The 22,952-nt window shown below is 37.5% G+C and overlaps 1 pseudogene; it reads left to right on the top strand.

Moving 5' to 3' along the window:
* The first annotated feature begins 294 nt into the window (after window positions 1–294).
* The window catches only part of LOC124991354 (MAP/microtubule affinity-regulating kinase 3-like), a 134,911-nt pseudogene continuing 112,253 nt past the window's right edge, over window positions 295–22,952 (top strand).

The raw sequence follows: 22,952 nt of genomic DNA on the forward strand, positions 1-22,952 counted from the left end.
AGTTGCAAAAAAGTGCCATATAGGTGGAAGAGTCATCCTTAAAAATTCTCCTGCTCCACAGAGTATCATTCTCAGAATTTCCAACCCATCCATTGCTGTCACAGGATGTAGCACAAGTGGCTAGGAGAAGGGGACATCCAGTCACCTGCTGGGCTCTTGGCTTTGAGGGCATAGAGGAATATCCTGTGAAGGGGGAATTTACATGAGACATACAGGGTTTAGGTCTAACAGATTGGTGATGAGAAGGAGTCAACAGAATGTCAACATTCTGGTGGCAGTAAATCCTTAGTAGACATGGGCTATGAACAAAACAAGGTAAGGGACTTAGATTCACCAAGTTCCTAAGCTGTCCTTGAATGACAAAGTGGAGAAGAACAGGTCTCCTCAATTATCAGATGAAATGTGGGCTCCCATGATTTTATTCACTGAATCCATAGCTCATTCCTCTCAGCTGCCTTGATTCTCAGTTACCAATAAATCCTGGTCTTCCCACAAGAATTTACTATATGTGAGTGTCTGGGAAAGGATAACAGTGTTATGGTAAAATTTAGGCTTCATACAATTCTAGATGGATTCTGTTGAATTCTTTCCTAAATTCTGTTTATATGTCACATCATCATGCTTGCATCCTCTGACTTACTGACCATACTTTTCAAACTGACAACTAGAAAAGTGGTAACAGAAAATCACCAATACAATTTGATCATTCCTCCTTTAATTCCTGTCTTTAACCCATAAAACAAGCCCGGGTCCAATTATGAGTCCAGACAAACATAAGGTCAGCCATATATGTTTATATTCAGTGGAAGGTTATCACTGTTGACAAATTCGAGACAATCTTCAGAACTTGTACTAATATGAAGCCAAATTTCCCATTTCTACCAGAAGTGTTTCTATTCAGCAGAACTAAGTTAAGGATGACCTTTACTCCCTCCCCAGGACTCCACACAGAGAACCGTGAAGCTGCTCTTTGAGGACACTTTCAGGACTGTGAGAAACAGACTATTGAGTTGAGATCAATGATCACTTTTACCGGTGGTCAGCTGACATCGGAATATTGAAACAAAGCACATTTATCATCTCAGGGAACCTAGGCAGCATGCTGGTGAGCTGGGGTCTTAGTTTATGTCTCCCTCATACTGACATTCCTTTAGATTTACATTTCCTTTAAGTTTTAATATAAGACTTGGCCAGTCTGCCCCAACTCCAACAGTGTTTCTCCCCTTATATTTCAGAATTTAAAAGGTGTCTATGTCATAATATTTAAGGAAATGAAATTTTTGGAATCTTAGGTGTCACAATAACATAGAACGTTCAACACTGTTTTAAGAGTTAGCACCTTAGGACTTTTCCTATTTTAAGAATTGCAGCATGAACATTGGGAAAGATATACTCCAAGGGAATCAACTAAACCTAAAAAAAGATAATCACTATAATCACTGTGTATGTTGAGTAGCTGAGTTTGAATTAAGCTCAAAGCTACTTTTTTTCTTTCTTTCTTTCTTTTTGGTACCAGGGATTGAACCCAGGGGTGCTTAACCACTGAGCCACATCCCCAGCCCTTTCTACAGAGTAGAGACAGGGTCTCACTGAGTTGCTTAGGGCCCAGCAAGAGCATAGCTACTTAATGAGTAATCTGACTTAATTTTCTCTAACCTGGGTCATTTGATCCCAAATTTTGCTATTTCTTGAAGCTGCCAGGTCCTACCTGAGCCCACAGTTGTGGGTAAAGCTACAGGTTGTGACTCAAGTGATGCTTCTGACCATGTGTTAGCTTCCAGGCTCACTTTGTTTCTCTGACTTTTAGCTTAGATTTATCTAGATTTTCCTTTCCCTCCCAGCCCTTGGCACTTGTTATGCCATGTGGATGGGGTGTGCCTGCCTGCTTCATTTTGCTTTGGCCTGAGAGACAGCCTCTCTTGTTGTAGTTGGGTGCACCCAAACTCCCCACAGACGCTAGAACCCGAGCCACGCTCCAGTGGCATCAGGCGGAGGGTAGTAGCCTAGAGAGAGCATCACTTGGTAGGCCAGGTTTTAGATGCAGTGCTGGGGTTTGTTCAGCAGAGGGAGACAGTTCCACTTGGCTGAACTGTGCAAAGGGAGCCTTGACAAGATCTGCTAGGAGAAGCCTGCCAAGTATTGGAGAATTCAGCATTGCACTGGAACACTGACTGTAGGGTGGAGGGTATTTTCAAGCAGAGAGAATCACATCTGAGAACACACCCACATGGAAAATAGCTAAGCCTGATTAGGAAACTACAAGCACATTAACACAGTTGGTGTGGAGGGTTTATGTAATGGGGTAGGAAGATGCCAGAAAGATAAGCCTAGAAAAATAGTAGCAGATGGTGAGTGATCTTCTAAGCTGTGCAAGGAGGTTTTGACTTGATCTTGCACATGTCAGAGAATAGTGTGTATGAGGGTGACAAGCTCAGAATCAAATAAATTTCCTGGTAAAATTTGTGGAGTGTATAATGAATCTTCCAGAGATTTCAGGGATAAATATGACGTTACAGGATTATAAATGTCACAGATTCAAAGCAGCTATGAATATAGTACTCTCTGCTCCATCTCATACCACCAACTGCAGAAATGTTTACATTTAATTTTCATAATATGATGGCTCCACACACAATTGTGCAAATTCCACCAGTAACTGTCTTGATGGTCACTCTGGGAACACTGGGGCTCTCTTGATCATTTGACTCCTTTTCCTATCTCTACTTGCCTTTTCATCCTACATTCTGCAGCAGGTTCTCCAAACAACATTTAAAGCTGTGACCTTTTAAGTAAAATAAGCATTCAAAAGTCTTGCTATGATTTAAATTCTGAGTTTGAGCCAGTTGTTTTTACCTAGACATGCTATAGTGTATGAAAAATTGCTAGAACAATTTAGTGTAGAATTTTCTATTTCCAATTGGCGTCAAATGACGATATGTGAATTATATATATATTTTTGTCTCTCAGTGTTTTTCCGTCTTTTACAATTCATACTGTGTCAGGGGAAAAAAAATCAGAATTCACCCCTGCTGCATATTGATGCATTTCCTGAAAGATGATCAGCCAAATCAGTCATATTCTCAGAGAGATGATATGGTCCAACTTATTCTCATAACTTATAGTTTGAATTTATTTTCCCTTTGCTGTCTTCCAAGTTATTATTTTACTGGCAGTAGAAAAAAAAATGGATTCATCGAGCTATCAGATTGTATTTTGGAACCAATATTATTTTCACTCTCATGAAAGCCAGCTTGAAATGATCAGCAGGGTTATCAAAGTAGCAATGTTTTGTCTTTTATAAATGACTGGAAATGATTGGAAGCCCTGACCAAAAGATTTTTGGTCTCAACTAGGACAATAAATGATTTAATTTCTATTTTGAAACTGATTATCCTAAACTAATTTCCAGTTCATATCAGGGATTTCAAGAAAATGGGATATGTTTTACACAAGATTAGGCAACTGAATTTGGCCAAACAATTCTGTGTGATTGCTGGTTCTATCTCTTGAAACACATGGTCCTTGTTACTGAAAGAAAACATTTGCCTGAAGTAGGGCCTTTGATTACTTTCACTCTTCTTATTATTGTAGTGAGAGCTCTGGAGTATGTGTTAGTGTATAACTAAGTTGAGTGTCATATAGGGCATATCCCATGGGCCTCTATAATTCTGTTCACAGATGAAGTCCATGAATCTTTGGGAAGAGGAAATGAATGTGTACAAACTGACAAAAGACATTGCAGGTGAGAAATGCAATAAAAGATACATCCTTAACCTCCCAAGTGTGCCCTTAGTGAAGTACTGAATTGTCCTAAGCCTGGAGAAAATCTGGTGCTACAACTCTATATGGGGCAACAGTAGGAAAGGAAAGATCTTGGTTATGGCCCCCAAAGACCACACATATTGTTCTTTCACTTGAGTGAGATTTTTGTGTCAGGTTCATTATAAGAATCTGAGAAGATGACTTATGGAATGAAGAGCTAAGGTAGAATGGTCTTTGCTTAGAGATCTGTAACTCCAGAAGCTGGCAGGGTCTACTTTCATCTCAGTTAGAACAGTTTGACCAGAAATGGCAAAAGACTATGATCAGTTGGAAGTGCCACCAGTAAGGTGCAAGCCATGGCTACAGAATCAGCTCTCATTGTTGGAACAATGGCAGAGCTGGGTGACCCAAATGTCTTCATGAAGCAATTTCATGGACCAGGAAAAAAGTGGATGACACCAATATAGAAACCACTGGAAGCATGTGCTTTGTTTTTGGAGTGACAACATTATAACTGAGGAGAGGTTATTGGGCAGTAACGTAGAGATTCTCCCTCTGTGGTAGAGGAGGACCTCAGTGGACACCATGGAGAAAGAAGCAAGTCATCTTAACACTCCTCAGAAGATGGGAGGTTGGGTGTGTGGTGGGGGAGGAGTTGAATGAGGTGTGAAGCTCCAGGAATTTTTCAGATGAGACCATTGTTGGTAACCTGTGTGTTACCACCAAGTGATCAGGAGTCATGCATGTAGGAATTTGGAAACCCAAACCACTTTATGAGAATTCACATGAGAGTCAGAGTGAACACAGTAAATGTCCCTTTCCCCCAATCTGATTCCCTAACTCCTGGTCTTCCCTTTGTTGTACATGACATAAAACATCTTACTCTCTGCTTAGGATTAGTTCTTAGTTCAAACTGAGATCTTGTTGGTGAGCAATTCACAAAGTAATTAAATAATAATATGACTTTGAACTACCTTTGAGGCCTTGGGCAAGGTAACTAAGAGACCTATGGAGGTAGTGACCTTAGAATTACCATGTTCCATCACAGGTTCTGTACTGGACTTCCACATCACACAGCCTGATAATGGAAGAATGGACATGTGCTTGGGAGAAGAGGGAGGTAGTCTCTTTTGATATGAAAGCCACTATCTTCATCCTGACACTGAAGTCTGATTCTAGTTCCCTATTCTGAAATTCATGTAGCATCTCTATTTGAAAGTCCATTTTCCTTTTACACTCAATATGTGTCATTCTTAACACATTAACTCCCCACTTTTAATTCTCATTTTATCAGTGGAATGATTTTCTCCCAACCTTCAAAATTGGAAATATCTTCCATTTTTCCCTTAAAACCCTCCAAATTTACATTATTCAATTTTTCATAACTAGAAGGATATACCCAAGGTGAGATATTTTGCAAAGGTAAAGGGTTTGTTTAGCTCACAGTTCTGGAGGATAAAGGGCATGGCACTAGCATTGGCTCAAATCTGTGGGAACCTCATGGTAGATGGCATCACAACAGTGGATCACATGTGGGAACAGAATATCACATTTCAATATGAAAAACCAGAGATGGACTGGTGTCCCACAATCCCTTCCAACCCCTACCCATGATCAAAGGATATTCCACTAGACCCCATTTCTTAAACGGACCCTCTGGGAACCAAGCCTCCACCGCAGGAGCTCTTGAGAGACAAAATGCATTGAAACCTTATCAGTATCCATAAAACCTTGTGCCTGAGTTATTCTGACATTTTTTCTTAAAATGGAATAATCCCTTGCTCTTTATTGCCACTGTACCACTATAATTGGAATATACATTAATTCACTCCTGGACCAGTATGAGTCTTCCCCAAACCCCGTTGGTCATGGATACCTCCACATGTCCCTCTGCAGTTTGGAAAGTTAGTGTGCTTACCCATTGGGTGGGTACCCAGTCCAGTCTTAACCTCTGGTCGGGTCTGATTGGTCCTAACACCAGAATAATAAAAAATTCCCACCACTTGTTAGTAAACAACTTCAACTCTGCCCTAAGTCTATTCAGATTCAACAGATTTTTACATCAACATCATTCCTTAGCTGACTCTTCCTTCCTCCTATCAGCCTTGCTAATTTCTACAATCATATAAACCTCTTTTCATTCCTACCATGTTGATAAAGTAATCCTTAGTAACTTCAGCTGTGACCAACCTTGAATAGTTTTGAGTTACACATTTTTCTGGCTTATAGTGGGCATTCAATAAATACTTGAATTAAATTACATTCTGTCATATTAATCTCAATCTCCTTCATGTGTGAAAGTATTGCCCTTTAAACTGTAGTATAAGGTCCTTGAATTTAATAAAGGCTTGCTGAATTGAACTTTCTGATTCATGTGTTGGAAACATAGACCAAATAATTTTAATTTTTAAATCTGTGCTTGGTCATGGTCTATCAAAAGCATATTTAAACAAAGGAAATTTATGCAAATATTTCTCTTCTATAGTTAATACAAAAGGAGAAGCATCCCTTTCTTTCCTTTCCTTTCCCTTTCTTCCTTCCTTCCTTCCTTCCTTCCTTCCTTCCTTCCTTCCTTCCTTTCTTCCTTCCTTCCTCCCTCCCTCCCTTCATCCTTTCCTTTCCTTTCCTTTCTTTTCCTTTCCTTCTCTCTCTCTCTCTCTCTCTCTCTCTCTCTCTCTCTCTCTCTCTCTCTCTCTTTCTTTCCTTTTTTAGCATAGAAAAGGGAGAGTAATCACAACTAAAAAAGGGATTGAGCAATTCTAAGCAGTGAGGCTTCTGAGGGTCAAGGAAGCTCTTTGGGTAATAGCCGGCTTTGAGAGGGAGATAGCAGGTGCCATGGACTTAGGATATTCCAGAAAAATACGGAAAAGTAGGTGGAGAAAATGGTTTCTCTTTGTCAAGTAATGCTCCTGACATTAAATTCTAGAGGGTACAAAATTTATAACCAGATTGGTTTGACAAATGGTGTGAAGTTGTAAACAAATGTATATTTTGTGGGGAAAGAAGAAAATTTGCCTGCCTAGGTTATAAAACTCATTTTGAAGAGAAGAATAAGACAAAGCCACACTAGCTACCATTCAAATGTTCAGTAGCCATATGTGGCCAGGGACTACTATAGTTGATTATGCAAATACAGAACATTTTCTTCACTGCAGGAAGTTCCACTGGGGGAGCTCTGCTCTGGATTCCACTGAGACTTCATTATGATCCTAGAGAGAGATTGGAAAACAGGAAACACTTGCCCTGCCCAAGGTATCTTTGGTTTTATGACAAACTCTTCTAAAGTCTCTCAAAGAATGCCACCAAATTATTTTTAAATCGATTCATTCCAATTTAGGTAAATTAAAACGACCAAAATAGTCATACTCTACTTTTTTTTCTGTGACGAGTAAAACTTACTGTCACATCTTCTCTGAAGAGCTTTTTTGAGCAGTTCTGAAAATAGAACCTGTTCTCAACATTCACAATGATTTCTTCCACCAGTTATATCCTCAGCAGACATGGACAGAGCACTGTGGTCTTGGCCCTTGGTGTTACCCAGATGTGGTTTCATTGGTCAGACCCCTTTATGATCTCTTCTTTTGATCTTCTTCCTTTTCTACTGAGACTTTCTGGTGCCTTCCAAAGAGTAGGATCCCAAGTCAGCTGGTGGTAAACATGCCACGAAACACAATAGGTTGGTATTTCAAGTGGAAGCTTCCCTCCTGGGCTTGGTTCCTCATAAAACATGAAGATATATTTCCAGTCATTTATCCTTTTTGGTCTAAACTCCCTCTTCTTGTTACATGAAAGTTTGGAGACAGGAAGCTCAAAATATGTTTAAATCAAGAATGCCTCAAATTCAAAGGATCTAGAGAAGATCTTAGAGAACCGACATTTTCACACCCCTGGGACAAAACCTGGATGCTTATCCCCTCCCAAGTCTGAGTAAAGCAGAACTGGGAGAGAAGATGTAACAGTAAACAAATGACCGTAATTCTTCCATTGTAAGAGAAAACAACAAGAGCAACTGTGACTCCCAACCTCCCAGCTGCCACTGGAAGCTGCCAACTTGCTCGTCACTGTGACCCTCAAGTGGACCTGCTGTCATTTCACAGTACGGGGACAAGAGTTCCACACATCTTCAACCACAGAATACATCACTTTCTTTGTTGTTCCATTTGGCTAATCAAAGGTCAGAAGAGAGAGTGAGTCACATGACAGGCTTCATTTTCCCCATCTCTCACATCAGCATAGAATCTTGGGACTTTATACAATTTCCCTTGACCATGCATTTACTTGGCAATGATATTTTGTTCAATGCACTAAATGAGGCATTGAGGATATTAAGATAAATAAGATGTCCCCTTAAAAACCTTTTTATAGTCATATGTGATCTGTATCCAAAGAGGCCTATTAAGTTTTCACTGTCTTTCACTTTTATCTTCATAACAAGCTGGAAGGAGGACTATATGTGTCATCATCCACTTATAAGTGAGATCATTCATCCTTTGGTTTTTTGAAATTGGCTTATCTCACTTAGCATGATATTCTCCAATTTCATCCATTTGCCTGCAAATGCCATAATTTTATTATTCTTTATGGCTGAGTAATATTCCACTGTATGTATGTATGTATATATATATATACACCACAGTTTCATTTGCAGGCAAATGAATGAAATTGGAGAATATCATGCTATGTGAGATAAGCCAATCTCAAAAAACCAAAGGACAAATGATCTCACTGATAAGCAGATGATGATACATAATGGGGGGTTGGAGGGAGGCAAGAATGGAGGAAGGAGGGACTGTATAGCGGGAAAAGAGGGGTGGGGGGAAAGGAAAAAATAACAGAATGAATCAAACACCATTACCCTATGTAAATGTATGATTACACAAATGGTATGCCTCTACTTCATGTACAGAGAAATAAGATGTATCCCATTTCTTTACAATAAAAATAAATTAAAAAAATAACAACTTGTGATCCTCCTACCTCAGCCTCCTGAGTCACTGGCATTATAGGCATTCACCACTGTGCCTGACTCAATTATTTTTAACATAACTTTTATTTTCATCAGTTACAGTTTTCTATATTATTTTATGTAAAGCCCTGTTTAGTAGCTAATTTGTATTTTTTAATAAATTTACAAAATTTATTTTGTAATAAAAGTGGAATTTTTGATTTAAAAAAAATAAAGTCTGCATTTAACATTTTGAGTTCAAATGCAACTTCAGGATCCTTCTCAACACAGGGCTCTGGGTGGTACCATTATTTCCTTAGGTTGGTACAGAAGAAATCCAGTATCTCTGATTTATGGTCTGACAAGAGACAGATTCATACATTGAATAAAGTAATGGTGAGTGACAAACACTCCAGTAGAAGTACAAGTTAAGTTGTTTGGGAACTTTCCTTTCGAAGAGGTGACATGCCCAGGGAAATCAAGGATACTCCTGAAGGGAAATGACAGTTTTCTAAGGACTTGAAGGAAATGTAGGAGTTAATGAAGCAGATTCCAGAGAAGGTAGGTAGTCAACGGGAGGAAGCACCACTGGCAGAGGGGGGAATAATGACAAAGCACAAAACATGAATGAGCCCAGGGGATGCTCAGGGGGTGCATGAGGAAATCCCTGAGGGCGGCAGGTGGGACGCTGAGGTTCCCAGGGTCAGGAGATGGAAGGCTGTAAGTAAGATGAAACTCCACTGTAAAAAGTTTGTGAAGTTGGACTTCATCCTGGTGGCAGCTAGGGACCCAGAGGAGCACTTTAAGTGAAGTGTCAGATGAGTTTGATGCTTAGGAGAGCATTGACACTGAGCCCAACAGTCTACATTTGAATCCACTCTTTGATATTAGCTGTATGACCGTGGGCATGTCAGCTGCCCCTGCTGCACCTCATGGTCCCCATCTGTAGGGTAGAGATGTAAGTTGCTAGTATCAATTCTCTCACTGTGGTGATTGAGTGGGGGTAGAATGCAAAGTGCTTAGAACACTGACTGGCACGTGTAAGCCCTCTGTGTGGATTATTTCTACCCAGATTGCTCTCTTGTAGAAAATTTCAGAGCCGAGGCACAGAAAGACAAAATAATTTACTCAGGACTGCAATGCTGCCTAGTGGTAGCTCCTAGAGGTCTATTCATCACGCTAAATGGCTTTGAACATGAGTGTTATGGAAACCTCATCTCTCCCTATGGGTCCTAGATGATACATTTTTGTTTAGATGATGAAAAGGGAATTAATTCTTCTAAAAACCCTTTGCCATTTTTGTTTCTCTTTTATCTTAGGATGCTCCTGCTGTTTCCCACATTGTGTTCTTCCACTCTGTTGTTCTTTTATTTGAACATGTACTATTTCAATTTCCCAAAACACAGTGCAATTTATCATAATGTAAATAAGTGAACTTGAGCAGAAACACAAAGCACATTTTTTTTTTTTTTGGCCAGGAATCTTTCCTATCCTCAAGCACAGGGAGAGGAAACCCAGTGGCACCTTCAGCAACCATGGGCATCCACAAGTGCATTGATCATGTCATGGCAGGGGACTGGGCCAGTTCTGCTGGAATCCTTTGCTCATTTTTGAAGATTGGTCAGATCTGTCCAGTTACTACACCTGTCCAAAGCATTTCACGTTTGCAGTGCTTGACACATTTGCAAAATAAATATGTGGGCTATTTAATAGTTCTTGAGGACACTTTTTCCTACACCTTCGTATATAATAACCCAAAGCCTTTGCTCCCTGTATGAATCCTATATCTGTCTGTTGTCAGAAATAGGGACTCCTACCACCACTTTGTATCAGAATTAGGCTGTATCTGCTCGTCCACAAAGTGATGTGAATGATGAAGAATAAAGGTCTTTGATCAGGAACACAAAGAGGAGTCAAAATGAATGGGAGAGGAGGAAGTGATGTTTTTAGTTGGAAATCTCTGGGCAGGATGAAAGCTGTAGAGTTTAGTACTATAAGTCTTAGAACTCTAGGATTATCTGTTCTGGGACAAAAACAGCTGAGTTTATCTAAGAGGAACTGATGTAATAGCCATACGTTTGGTTTAGTCTAATAATTTCTAGTGGAAGAATTTTGTGAGTGAAGTAAAGGTAAAGAGAAGAAGTGAGCTTCCAGCTCTGCATTCAGGAAAGGGGTCCATTAGAATTGCTATGCTCAGTGGGATGTGGAGTATCCAAAATACCTTTTTATAAATTTTTTTTATTTGTTCTAATTAGTTGTACTTGACAGTAGAATGCATTTTTACATTTCGATAGATCATATATAAATAGAATGTAACCTCTCATTTTTCTGATTATGCATATTGCAGGATCACAGGAGTCATGCAGTCGTACAAAATACCCTGAATCACCCTGGCTATGGTTAGTCTAGTGGTGAGTGGGGACCATATCCAGCAGTCAGTTTAAGCAAACACCAGTGAACCACCCAGGACTACAGAGCTCTGCAGGACTCAACTCTGAACTACATTCAAATTTCTTGCAGATATTCTTTTCTTTTAAAATTTTAAAATAAAAATGCAATATGTACCCCAAAATGTAGAGAAATGTTATGTGTACATCTCCATGAACACAATGGCCTCACCTACATATCACCCGGATCAAGGTGCAGAACATTACTAGCACTCTGAGCCTCCCTTGAGCCCTTCCCAGCCTTTATCCCCTGACCACAGGGGAATCACCACCAGCCTTGCCTCACTGTAAAGCTGTTTTGCCTGTTTTTGAACTTCACCTAAATGGTTATAAAGTATATATTATTTTGTGTCTCAAATTTTTAGTCAACATTATATTTATGATTGTATAGTTCACCAAAAGAACTGAATTATACATATAAATATGTATTAATATTATATAAGAACAGAATTATATATAAAATATAAATATATTAAAGTAATTTTATAAAAGATAATCACAGTTTAATTTGCATAAGTGTATATTAATAATACAATTTTATATTAATATGATTATATTCTATATAATTCAGTTCTTTTGCTGAGATAATTTAGTCTACTATATCAGTGCAATTGCTGACATATTTGAATTTCAATATACCCTTTTAGTATTAGTTTTCTATTTTTCCTCTAAGAAGTATTTTTTTCTCTTTGCTGGGCCTTTGGATCAAATAGTTTTTAAATTCTCATTTATAATTCTATTATTCTTTTATTCTTCTTTTAGAGGCTACCCTGGCATACATCACTGATTTAGTAGAATCTGTCTTTAATTTGTGCCTTTATCATTGCCCAGATAATGCAAGCACCTCACAACATTTTGGTCTTTAATCCTTTCCCACCTTTTGTGCTCTTGGTGTCACATCATATTTTTTGTTTTGTTTTGTTTTGTTTCTTGATTTTGGTTTCTTTTTAGCTGTATACAGCTATCATGTATACATGATAGTTGGGCTCATTTTATCAAAATCATACATGCATGGAATTCAATCTTAATCCCTGTCCCCCAACCTTTTCCTTCCCCTATTCTTTTCCCTCTACTCTTGGTATTTTCTTTATTTTATTTTATTTTTTTTATTTTTACAACTGAATTTTGATTCATTGTACTAAAATGGATACAACTTTTCACTTCTATGGTTGTACATGATGTAGATTCATACCATTTGTGCTATCATATGTGTACATAGGGTAATGATGTCTGTCTCATTCCACCATCTATTATACCCCCACTCCTTCCCCCCTCTCATTTCCCTCTAAAGTTCCTCCATTCTTCTCTTACCCCCCACCCCTCCACTCCCATTATGTATCATCATCCACTTATCAGGGAAAACATTCGACCTTTGGTTTTTTGGGATTGGCTTATTTCACTTAGCATGATATTCTCCAATTTCATCTATTGACAGGTACTTTCTACTTATACATAAAGGTGAAATTCCCTGTAGTATATTCATATAAGCTTGTAATGTGATTTTGTTAAATTCATCCCATATTTTCTCCTCTTTTCTGTCCTTCCTCCATCCTTCCATCTCAATCTCCTTCTGCTCCACTGATCTTTATCTTTGATATTCCATTTCCACCCCACCCCCAAAGCCTTCTTTCACTTCTTTTGCTTTAGCTTCCACATATGACAGAAACCATTGAACCCTAGATTTTCTGAGTTTGACTTATTTCACTTAGCATAATGTTTTCCATGTCATCCATTTATCATAAAATTCTATAATTTCATTCTTCTTTATGGCCCATTGTGCATATATACTTCATTTTCTTGATCCATTCATCTATTGATGAGCATCTAGGCTAGTTCCATAATTTGGCTATCGTGAATTGTACTATTATAAACACTGACGTGGCTGTGTTGCTGTTGTATGCTGATTTTAGTTCTCTTGGATAAACACAGAGGAGTAAGATAGCTGGGTCGTATTGTGGTTCAATTCCCAGTTTTTGAGGAATCTCCATACTGCTTTGCAGAATGGTTGCACTAATTTGCAGTTCAACAATTTATTTGCACTCTCAAAAGACATTATGATCATTAGAAAAGGAATACTCATTTCATGTATGCACAACCCTCTGTTGTGTGCTATCCACTCCTTGCATTTACTTACTTCCATCTGAAATTCTTTTCTACCTGATAGGGTTTCTTCAGTATTTCTATTTCTTTAGGTACAGTTCTCCAGCAATGGATTCCCTGAGTTTTTATTGGTTAAAAAGTCTATTTTCTTTTTTCCCTGTCCTGTAAGAATGTCATTCTCTTATCTGGTGGCACCTGTTGTTTCTGTTTAAAAAATTCAAGCATCTGTCTTATTGATGGTGTTAGCAGGTCATGTGTCCTTTTCATCTGACTGCTTTTAGGATTTTCTCTTTGTCTTTTGAATTTATCAATGTTATTATGTGGTGCCTGGGTATGCTTTTCTCTATTTTTCATCTTTGGGTTTAAAGAAATTCTTGAATCTGTGACTTTATATTTCTTAAATTTCAGACAATTCTTGGTCAACTTTTCTTCATGTATGTCTTCTGTTTCATACTCTCTTCACTTTGATATCAATTACATGTTAGACATTTTACCATATTCCACTTTAGTCTTTTTATCTTTTATTTTCCACTGTTTATTTTGTTATGTGTTTATGTTTCAATATAGATGTTTTCTACAGACTAGTTTGCAACTTCTTTCCTTTGGTTGTCTAATCTACTGTTACACTCATCTATCAAATTCTTCATGTTAGTATTGAATTATTTTTGGTTTTAGAATTTCCATTTGATTCTTTCCCACATATTTTAGTTCACAGGAACTAATTACCTTCTTCTTGAACACATTAATTGTTGTTATTTTAAAATTCATGTCTGAAGACATCAATGTCATGCTCACCTGTGATCTGTTTCTATTTTATGTTTTTTTTTTTTTCTTCTCTTGCCTGTTGGTCATTTAATCTTGTTTCTTGGCATGCCTATTAATTCATATGCCAGACATTATCCATGAAAAATAGTATGTGGCTCTGGAAGATTTTATCTTCCTCCAGAGTGGGTTTAATATTCTTCTGGCAATTAAAAAGAATACAGGGAGATTATCTTAATCCAATCTGAAGTTATCATGATTTAGGTGCTATGAGGTCTCATATACTTTTTATTTGTCCTTAACCCTAGAACTTTGCTTTTTCGGAAGTCTCAACTAAAAACCCAAGACACTTATAATGACCTGACTTCTTTAGTAGGTCCCACCCCAATTTCAGTCTCTCCCATACCATAAGACAGGCCAAGTTTCTCTTCAGCTTTTTAGCCTCTCAGCAGGTTTCTAGAACTACTTCCAACTCCGTCTCTGCCCATACCCTGCCTCAAACCTCATGCACCACTTAAGAATTGGCAAATGCCTTAAGAGGGAATGACTCTCATTTCGGGCTCTCTTCTGTATGACTTTCATTTCTATTTTGTTTTTCTTTTTGCTCTGCAACCCAAAGGAATGCTGTAGGACTAGGTGGCTGGCTGTCCTTTGTTGCTATGTTCCAACATGAATTACCAAATGCCTAAAGGGCAATAAAACAAAACCAAAACAAAACCAAAATAAATACCAAAATAAAATACATACCCCAAACAAACAAAGCAACAAAACCCCCAACTGCTTACCTCAATGTACTCCTCATCTTTCCAGAACTTTTCTTAAGAATTAGTTGCTTTAATTGCTCAACAGTGACTTCAAACACTGAGGGCTATTTTTGTCTTTTACTCAGTTTAAATAGTTGTTCTCAGATGGTTTGTCCACAAAATTACTCTTTCATAGAAGGAAGCAAAGGGCATCTCAGAAAGATAGCTTAGCCAGGCATGGTGGTACATGCGTATAATCCCAGTGACTGGGGAGGTTGAGGTAGGAGGATTACAAGTTCAAAGCCAATCTAAGCAACTTAATGAAGTCCTAAGTAACTTAGTGAGACCCTGCTTCAAAATTTAAAAAGTAAATAAAAAAGGGATGGGGATGTGACTCAGTGGTGGAGTACACCTTGGTTCAATCCTCCATACTGAAAATAAATGTTGATTTAAAAATATCCATGCCCAGGCCCCACCCAACCCCAAATTAAATGAGAATTTATGGATATAGACATTGATACTTATTTAAAGCTCCCCAAAATGAACTTATACAGTCAGGTGAGGGAACCATGGATATGAGTAAGCTGCATAAGACTGAATGAGTATTCTACTTTTTAAAAATATAAAGTTGGATGATTTAATGACATACACAACCATTACTACCTCTGCATGTTTTATAATAAAAAAATCTGATCCACAGATCAGTATTTCTACTTCTTTTGGTACAGTTCTACTGCAATGAATTCCCTCCATGCCATTCCTATCCTTCCTCCCACCAACTCAAAAAATTTTTATTTATTAAAAATGAATAAACTTTCACCTCTTCTTTAGAAAATGCATACACTTTAGAATTTTCATCTTAGGTATCATGAACATTTCTAAGTATTATATATGCACACACAGATATATTTATACACATAGGTATACTAATACATACCACTTGCTATTCCAAACAGAATTTTCCTTTTTATTTTCTAATCTATAATTGCATATATATAAAACAGTTGTTCACTTGTAGGTAGTGATTTTGCATTTGGGCCACTTTATTGCTATCTTAGAAATTTCAAATTTTTTGGTAAATTCTGTTATCATCTCTAGGTATCTAATCTTATTACTTTAGGAACAATATTTTCCCCTTCTCTAGTAAACATAGCTCTGTTACATACTTTTTATTTTAACATACTGTCTGGAAATTCTAGATCAGATTGGCAGAAGGAGATCCATTTTTAGAGTGTTATCATATTTTCAAATGTAAGTGTGATTGATACATAACATCAGAAAGTCGGTTTATTCATTTACTGTAAGAAGCATTGCAATGCTTCTCATAATAATTAGAAGAAGGTTTATATTATCTGTTTGCCTGTTCTCATTTCCTATTCTCTTTTATAGCTCACTCTAATTATATTTTGGTACCACCATCTTCACTGTAATTGCTTTTTAAAACTCACCAACAACTTGCACCTTGCTAAACCAATTTCTCAGTCCTTATTCAAATTATTAGCTGATTTTGACAAAGTTCATCATACTCTCTTATTGAAACATGTTCACTTATTTTTCAAGATATTATTCATGTTTCTTCCAACTCTCTCTCAGGTCATTCTTCTATTCCCATTCTATAAATGGGAATGTCCAAGAACTCAACTCCATCTGTTTTCCCTCACTCTCTAGGTTACCTCTAGTTATGGGTTGGAATTTGGCCCCCAAAATGTTATGTTGAAATCATAACCCACAATGGCTACAAATGTGACCCTAAATGGAAATAGGGTCATTGCAACCAAGTCAGTGAATCATTGGAGAAGGTTTTTCTTGATGTGACTGATGTCCTCAAAAGAAGAAGGAAATTTGGACTGAGCCCACAGGTACAGTGCCATGTGATGAAGGAGGCAGACTGGCAGAAGGGGCAGCCCTAGGAGACTAACGTTATCTCCACTCCACTTAGCTTTGATACTGTAGCAGGTTGAATTCTAAGATGCTCTTCAACACTCCTGGCCTTTAATGTGCACAGATCTTCTCCATCTATTCACTCAAACAAAAATTTGCCAATGTAATTGAGGTCCCAATGGGCTACTTACAGAAGCCCATTAAAAGTAGATCATTTTCTCTACCTGGCCTCTAAAAAGGAAGTCAGATATTTCAAGAATTAGAAAGATCTGATGCACAGTTTTTATCCTGAAGACAAAGAAGACCACATAGCAATGACTATGGGTGGACTCGAAGAGATGAGAGCAACCTCCAGCTGACAGTGCATGGAACTAGGGATCTCAGTCCTACAACTGCAAGGAATTGAATACTGTCAACTAGAAGAATGAGTTTGTAAAGAAAAAAACGTTCCCCCAGCACCTACAGATGAGAGATAAGCTCAAGGTGACAACTTGAATTAAGTCTTGTGAGATTCCAAATAGACAGCCCAGTCATGCTCTGACAGAGACCTGCAGAACTCTGAACTAATAGGTGTGTGTTATTTTAGGCCACTACGTTTGGAACAATTTGTGACCCAACAGCAAACTAACACAATTACATCTATATGCTGATGACTTAAATGTATCTCTAACTCAGTACTTTTGTTATTTCTAGTCTTGTACATATAATTTATTTAAATAACATCTTAATATTGTTATGGGACACAACTTAAGAACAGACTGATCACCACTGAGAAGTCCAAATTTGAGAGTCTTTATTAAGCTGGCCAGCTGACTGTCTCACACAATGCCCCAAAAAATGGCTATTGGGAGAACAGCCCCGACCACAGGGTTGTAGGGGTTCTTATACCAAAAATCACATCAATCATAAGTGTCTGTTGCTATGATTCAAAGTTATACATTAACATCATGAGATCATCAACAGAGGGGGAAGTGGGTCAAAAATGACCCTTACCTAGGTACAAACTAAAGAATGGTTGCTAATATCCACACAATTACTATTTACATGGTACATTGTTTAGGAGCAATAGGAATCAAAAGAGAGCAATTCCTTGTACATAGGAGTTGCCATTGTATATGATTAAACATGTCACACCAAGTGACTGATGATGGACACAGAGGCGGGGTATTCCCATGGGAGAAGCTTATTTTCTACATAACATGGAGTCTCAGAGCAAAATGGAGTCTGTTTAGTCATTTTCCCTTAGAGTCTGGACTATAACATTCTCATGGAGTCAGATCTGTCAGCCCATCACAAACATTAGTATAAATAAAAGAAAATTTGACTCTCTCCTATCAGCACTAACTTGGTTGAATTGTGCATTATCAACATGGTACCACCATCACTGCCTCTTTCTCATCTGAAAAAATCTTTTACTTTTTAAGAGAAGGGTCTCAAAGTCTGTAAAGACAGCATCCATTCCAGCAGAGGCATGTGAGTATTCATCTATGAATACATTTTTGTGCCTTTATGTAATGGTCTCAGAAATTTTGGTAGCTTATCTGATATGATCTTCCTTTTTAAAAATTCGTTTCATTTCTAGAAAGTTTTAGAAAATTTTCAAACACATGTAAAATTAGAGAGAATAGCTTAATGAACTTACATGAGCACATCACCAGTGTGAACAATGAGCAGTTCAAAATCAAACTCATTTCACATCTCTCCTCACCCACTTACCCTTCAACTTCCCAATCTTGCAGAACCAAATTCTAAAAGTAATGTTAATAAGCCTGTAAACATGTTACTGTCTTCTGCTAGATAATAAGGATTTTAAAAGGAATGATAATACAGTTATAATATTTGAAAATATTAAAAATATTTTTTAAAATTTATTTTTATTGTAAACAAATGGGATACATGTTGTTTCTGTTTGTACATGGAGTAACAGCATACCATTTGCGTAATCATACATTTACATAGGGTAATGATGTTTGATTCATTCTGTTATTTTTTCCTTCCCCCTCACCCCTCCCACCCCTCTTTTCCCTCTATACAGTCCCTCCTTCCTCCATCCTTGCCCCCTTCCCACCCCCTATATGTGTCATCATCCGCTTATCAGTGAGATCATTCGTCCTTCGGTTTTTTGAAATCAGCTTATCTCACTTAGCATGATATTCTCCAACTGCATCCATTTGCCTGCAAATGCCATAATTTTATTATTCTTTATGGCTGAGTAGTATTCTGTGGTATATATAATACCACAGTTTCTTTATCCATTCATCAACTGAAGGGCATCTAGGTTGGTTCCACAGTCTGGCTATTGTGAATTGAGCAGCTATGAACATTGATGTGGCTGTATCTCTGTAGTATGCTGATTTTAAGTCCTTTGGGTATAGGCCAAGGAGTGGGATAGCTGGGTCAAGTGTGGTTCCATTCCAAGATTTCTGAGGAATCTCCACACTGCTTTCCAGAGTGACTGCACTAATTTGCAACTCCACCAGAAATGTATGAGTGTACCTTTTTCCCCACATCCTCGCCAACACCTATTGTTGCTTGTATTTTTGATAATCGCCATTCTAATTGGGGTGAGATGGAATCTTAGTGTAGTTTTGATTTGCATTTCTCTTATTACTAGAGATGTTGAACATTTTTCATACATTTGTTGATTGCTTGTAGATCTTCTTCTGTGAAGTGTCTGTTCTTTTCCTTAGCCCATTTGTTGATTGGGTTATTTGTATTTTTGGTGTAGAGTTTTTTGAGTTCTTTATATATTCTGGAAATTAGTGCTCTATCTGAAGTATGTGTGGCAAAGATTTTCTCCCATTCTCTAGGCTCTCTCTTCACATTGCTGATAGTTTCCTTTGCTAAGAGAAAGCTATTTAGTTTGAATCTATCCCAGTTATTGATTCTTGCTTTTATTTCTTGTGCTATGGGAGTCCTGTTAAGGAAGTCTGATCCTAAGCAAAGAAGTTGAAGATTTGAACCTACTTTTTCTTCTATAAGATGCAGGATCTCTGGTCTGATTTCAAGGTCCTTGATCCATTGTGTGTTGATTTTTGTGCAGGGTGAGAGATAGGGGTTTAGTTTCATTCTGTTGCATATGGATTTCCAAGTTTCCCAGCACCACTTGTTGAAGAGGCTACCTTTTCTTCATTGCATATTTTTGGCACCTTTGTCTACTATGAGAAAATTGTATTTATTTGGGTTTGTGTCTGTGTCCTCTATTCTGTACCATTGATCTACCTGTCTATTTTGGTACCAATACCATGCTCTCTTTGTTACTATTGCTTTGTTGTATAGTTGAAGTTCTGGTATTGCGATACCCCCTGTTTCATTCTTCCTGCTTTAGCTATTCTGGGTTTCTTATTCTTCCAGATGATTTTCATGATTGCTTGCTCTATTTCTGTAAGGTACATCATTGGGATTTTAAGTGGAATTGCATTGAATTTGTATAGCACTTTTGGTAGTATGGTCATTTTGACAATATTAATTCTGCCTATCCAAGAACATGGGAGATCTTTCCGTCTTCTAAGGTCTTCCTCAATTTCTTTCTTCAATGTTTTGTAGTTTTCATTGTAGAAATCTTTCACCTCTTTTGTTAGAGAGATTCCCAAGTATTTTATTTTTTTTGAGGCTATTGCAAATAGAATTGTTTTCCTCATTTCCCTTTCAGATGTTTCATCACTTGTGTATAAAAATGCTTTAGATTTATGTGTGTTGATTTTATAGCCTGCTATTTTGCTGAATTCATTTATGAGGTATAGAATTTTTTGGGAGGAGTTTTTGATCCTCTAAATATATAATCATGTCATCAGCAAATAGTGACAGCTTAAGTTCCTCTTTTCCTATTCGTATCCCTTTAATTTGTTTAGTCTGTCTAATTGCTCTGGCTAGAGTTTTGAGGTCAATGTTGAATAGAAGTGGTGAAAGAGGACATCCCTGTCTTGTTTCTGTTTTTAAAGGGAATGGTTTCAATTTTTCTCCATTAAGAATGATGTTGGCCATGGGCTTAGCATAAATAGCCTTCACAATGTTCAGGTATGTTCCTACTATCCCTATTTTTTCTAGTGTTTTGAGCATGAAGGGGTGTTGTACTTTGTCAAACACTTTTTCTGTGTCAATTGAAATAACCATATGATTCTTATCCTTAAGCCTATTGACATGATGGATTACATTTATTGATTTATGGATGTTAAACCATCCTTGCATTCCAGGGATGAACCTCACTTGATCGTGGTGCACAATTTTCTTAATATGTTTTTGGATACAGTTTGCCAATATTTTGTTAAGGATCTTTGCATCTAAATTCATCAAGGATATTGGTCTAAAATTTTCTTTCCTTGATGTGTCTTTGCCTGGTTTGGGTATGAGGGTGATATTAGCTTCATAGAATAAGTTCGGTAGGGTGCCCTCCTTTTCTATTTCCTGGAATAGTTTGAGAAGTATTGGATTGAGTTCTTCTTTGAAGGTCTTGTAAAACTCGGCTAAGAATCTGTCTGGTCCTGGGCTTTTCTTGGATGGTAGGTTTTTAATGGCTTCTTCTATTTCATTGCTTGATATTGATCTATTTAAATTGTGTATGTCCTCCTGGTTCAGTTTTGGAGGGAGCATATGTCTCTAGAAATGTCTCAATATCTTTGGTAGTTTCTATTTTGTTGGAATACAGATTTTCAAAGTAGCTTCTCATTGTGTTATATATCTCAGTGGTGTCTGTCATGATATTTCCTTTTTCATCACGAATTTTAGTAATTTGAGTCTTCTCTCTCCTTCTCTTTGTTAGCGTGGCTAAGGGTTTGTCTATTTTGTTTACTTTTTCAAAGAACCAGCTTTTTGTTTTGTCAATTTTTTGAATTGTTTCTTTTGTTTCAATTTCATTGATTTCAGCTCTGATTTTAATTATTTCCTGTCTTCTACTACTTTTCTGTTATTCTGTTCTTCTTTTCTAGGGCTTTGAGCTGTAGTGTTAGGTCATTTAGTTGTTGACTTTTCATTCTTTTCTTGAATGCACTCCAGGCAATAAATTTTCCTCTTAGTACTGTTTTCATAGTGTCCCAGAGATTTTGATATTTTGTACCGTTGTTCTCATTGATCTTTAAGAATTTTTTTAACTCCTCCCTGATGCTTTCTGTTATCCATGTTTCATTCAATAGCATATTATTTAGTCTCCAGGTGTTGGAGTAATTTCTGTTTTTTACTTTGTCATTGATTTCTACTCTCAGTCCATTATGATCTGATAGAACACAAGGCAGTATCTCTATTTTTTTGCATGTCCTAAGGGCTGCTTTGTGACATAACATATGGTCTATTTTCGAGAAGGTTACATGTGCTGCTGAGAAGAAACTGAATCTGCTCGTCGATGGATGGAATATTCTATATGTCTACTAAGTCTAGGTTATTGATTGTGTTATTGAGTTCTATGGTTTCTTTGATTGGTTTTTGTTTGGATGATCTATCTAGTGGTGACAACGGTGCATTAAAGTCACCCAGAATTATTGTGTTGTGGTCTATTTGATTCCTGGCATTGAGAAGGATTTGATTGATGTATAGGGATGCACCATTGTTTGGAGCATAATATTTACGATCGTTATGTCTTCCTGATTTATGGTTCCCTTAAGCAGTATGAAATGTACTTCTTTATCCCTTCTGACTAACTTTGGCTTGAAGTCCACTTTATCTGACATAAGGATGGAAACCCCCACTTTTTTACTGAGTCCATGTGCGTGGTAGGTTTCTTCCCATCCTTTCACCTTTAGTCTGTGGATGTCTTTTTCTATGAGATGAGTCTCTTGCAGGCAGCATATTGTTAGGTCTTTCTTTTTAATCCATTCTGCCAGTCTATGCCTTTTGATTGATGAGTTTAGGCCATTAACATTCAGGGTTATTATTGAGATATGATTTGTATTTCCAGTCATTTGGGCTTATTTTTGGTTTTTAACTTGGCTCGGTTTCTCCTTTGAGTGGTTTTTCTCTAAGGTAGTTCCTCCCTTTGCTGACCTACATTGTTGTTTTTCATTTCCTCCTCATGGAATATTTTGTTGAGAACATTCTGTAGTGCAGGCTTTCTATTTGTAAATTCTTTTAACTTTTGTTCATCATGGAAGGATTTTATTTCATCTTCAAATCTGAAGGTTAGTTTTGCTGGGAATAGGATTCTTGGTTGGCAACCATGTTCTTTCAGAGCTTGAAATATGTTGTTCCAGGACCTTCTAGCTTTCAGAGTCTGGGTTGAGAAGTCTGCTGCTATCCGTATTGGTTTCCCCCTGAATGTAATTTGATTCTTTTCTCTTGCTGCCTTCAAAATCCTATCTTTATTTTGAATGTTAGGGATTTTCA

The sequence above is a fragment of the Sciurus carolinensis genome, chromosome 8, assembly GCF_902686445.1.
Source record: "Sciurus carolinensis chromosome 8, mSciCar1.2, whole genome shotgun sequence".
Taxonomy (NCBI): domain Eukaryota; kingdom Metazoa; phylum Chordata; class Mammalia; order Rodentia; family Sciuridae; genus Sciurus; species Sciurus carolinensis.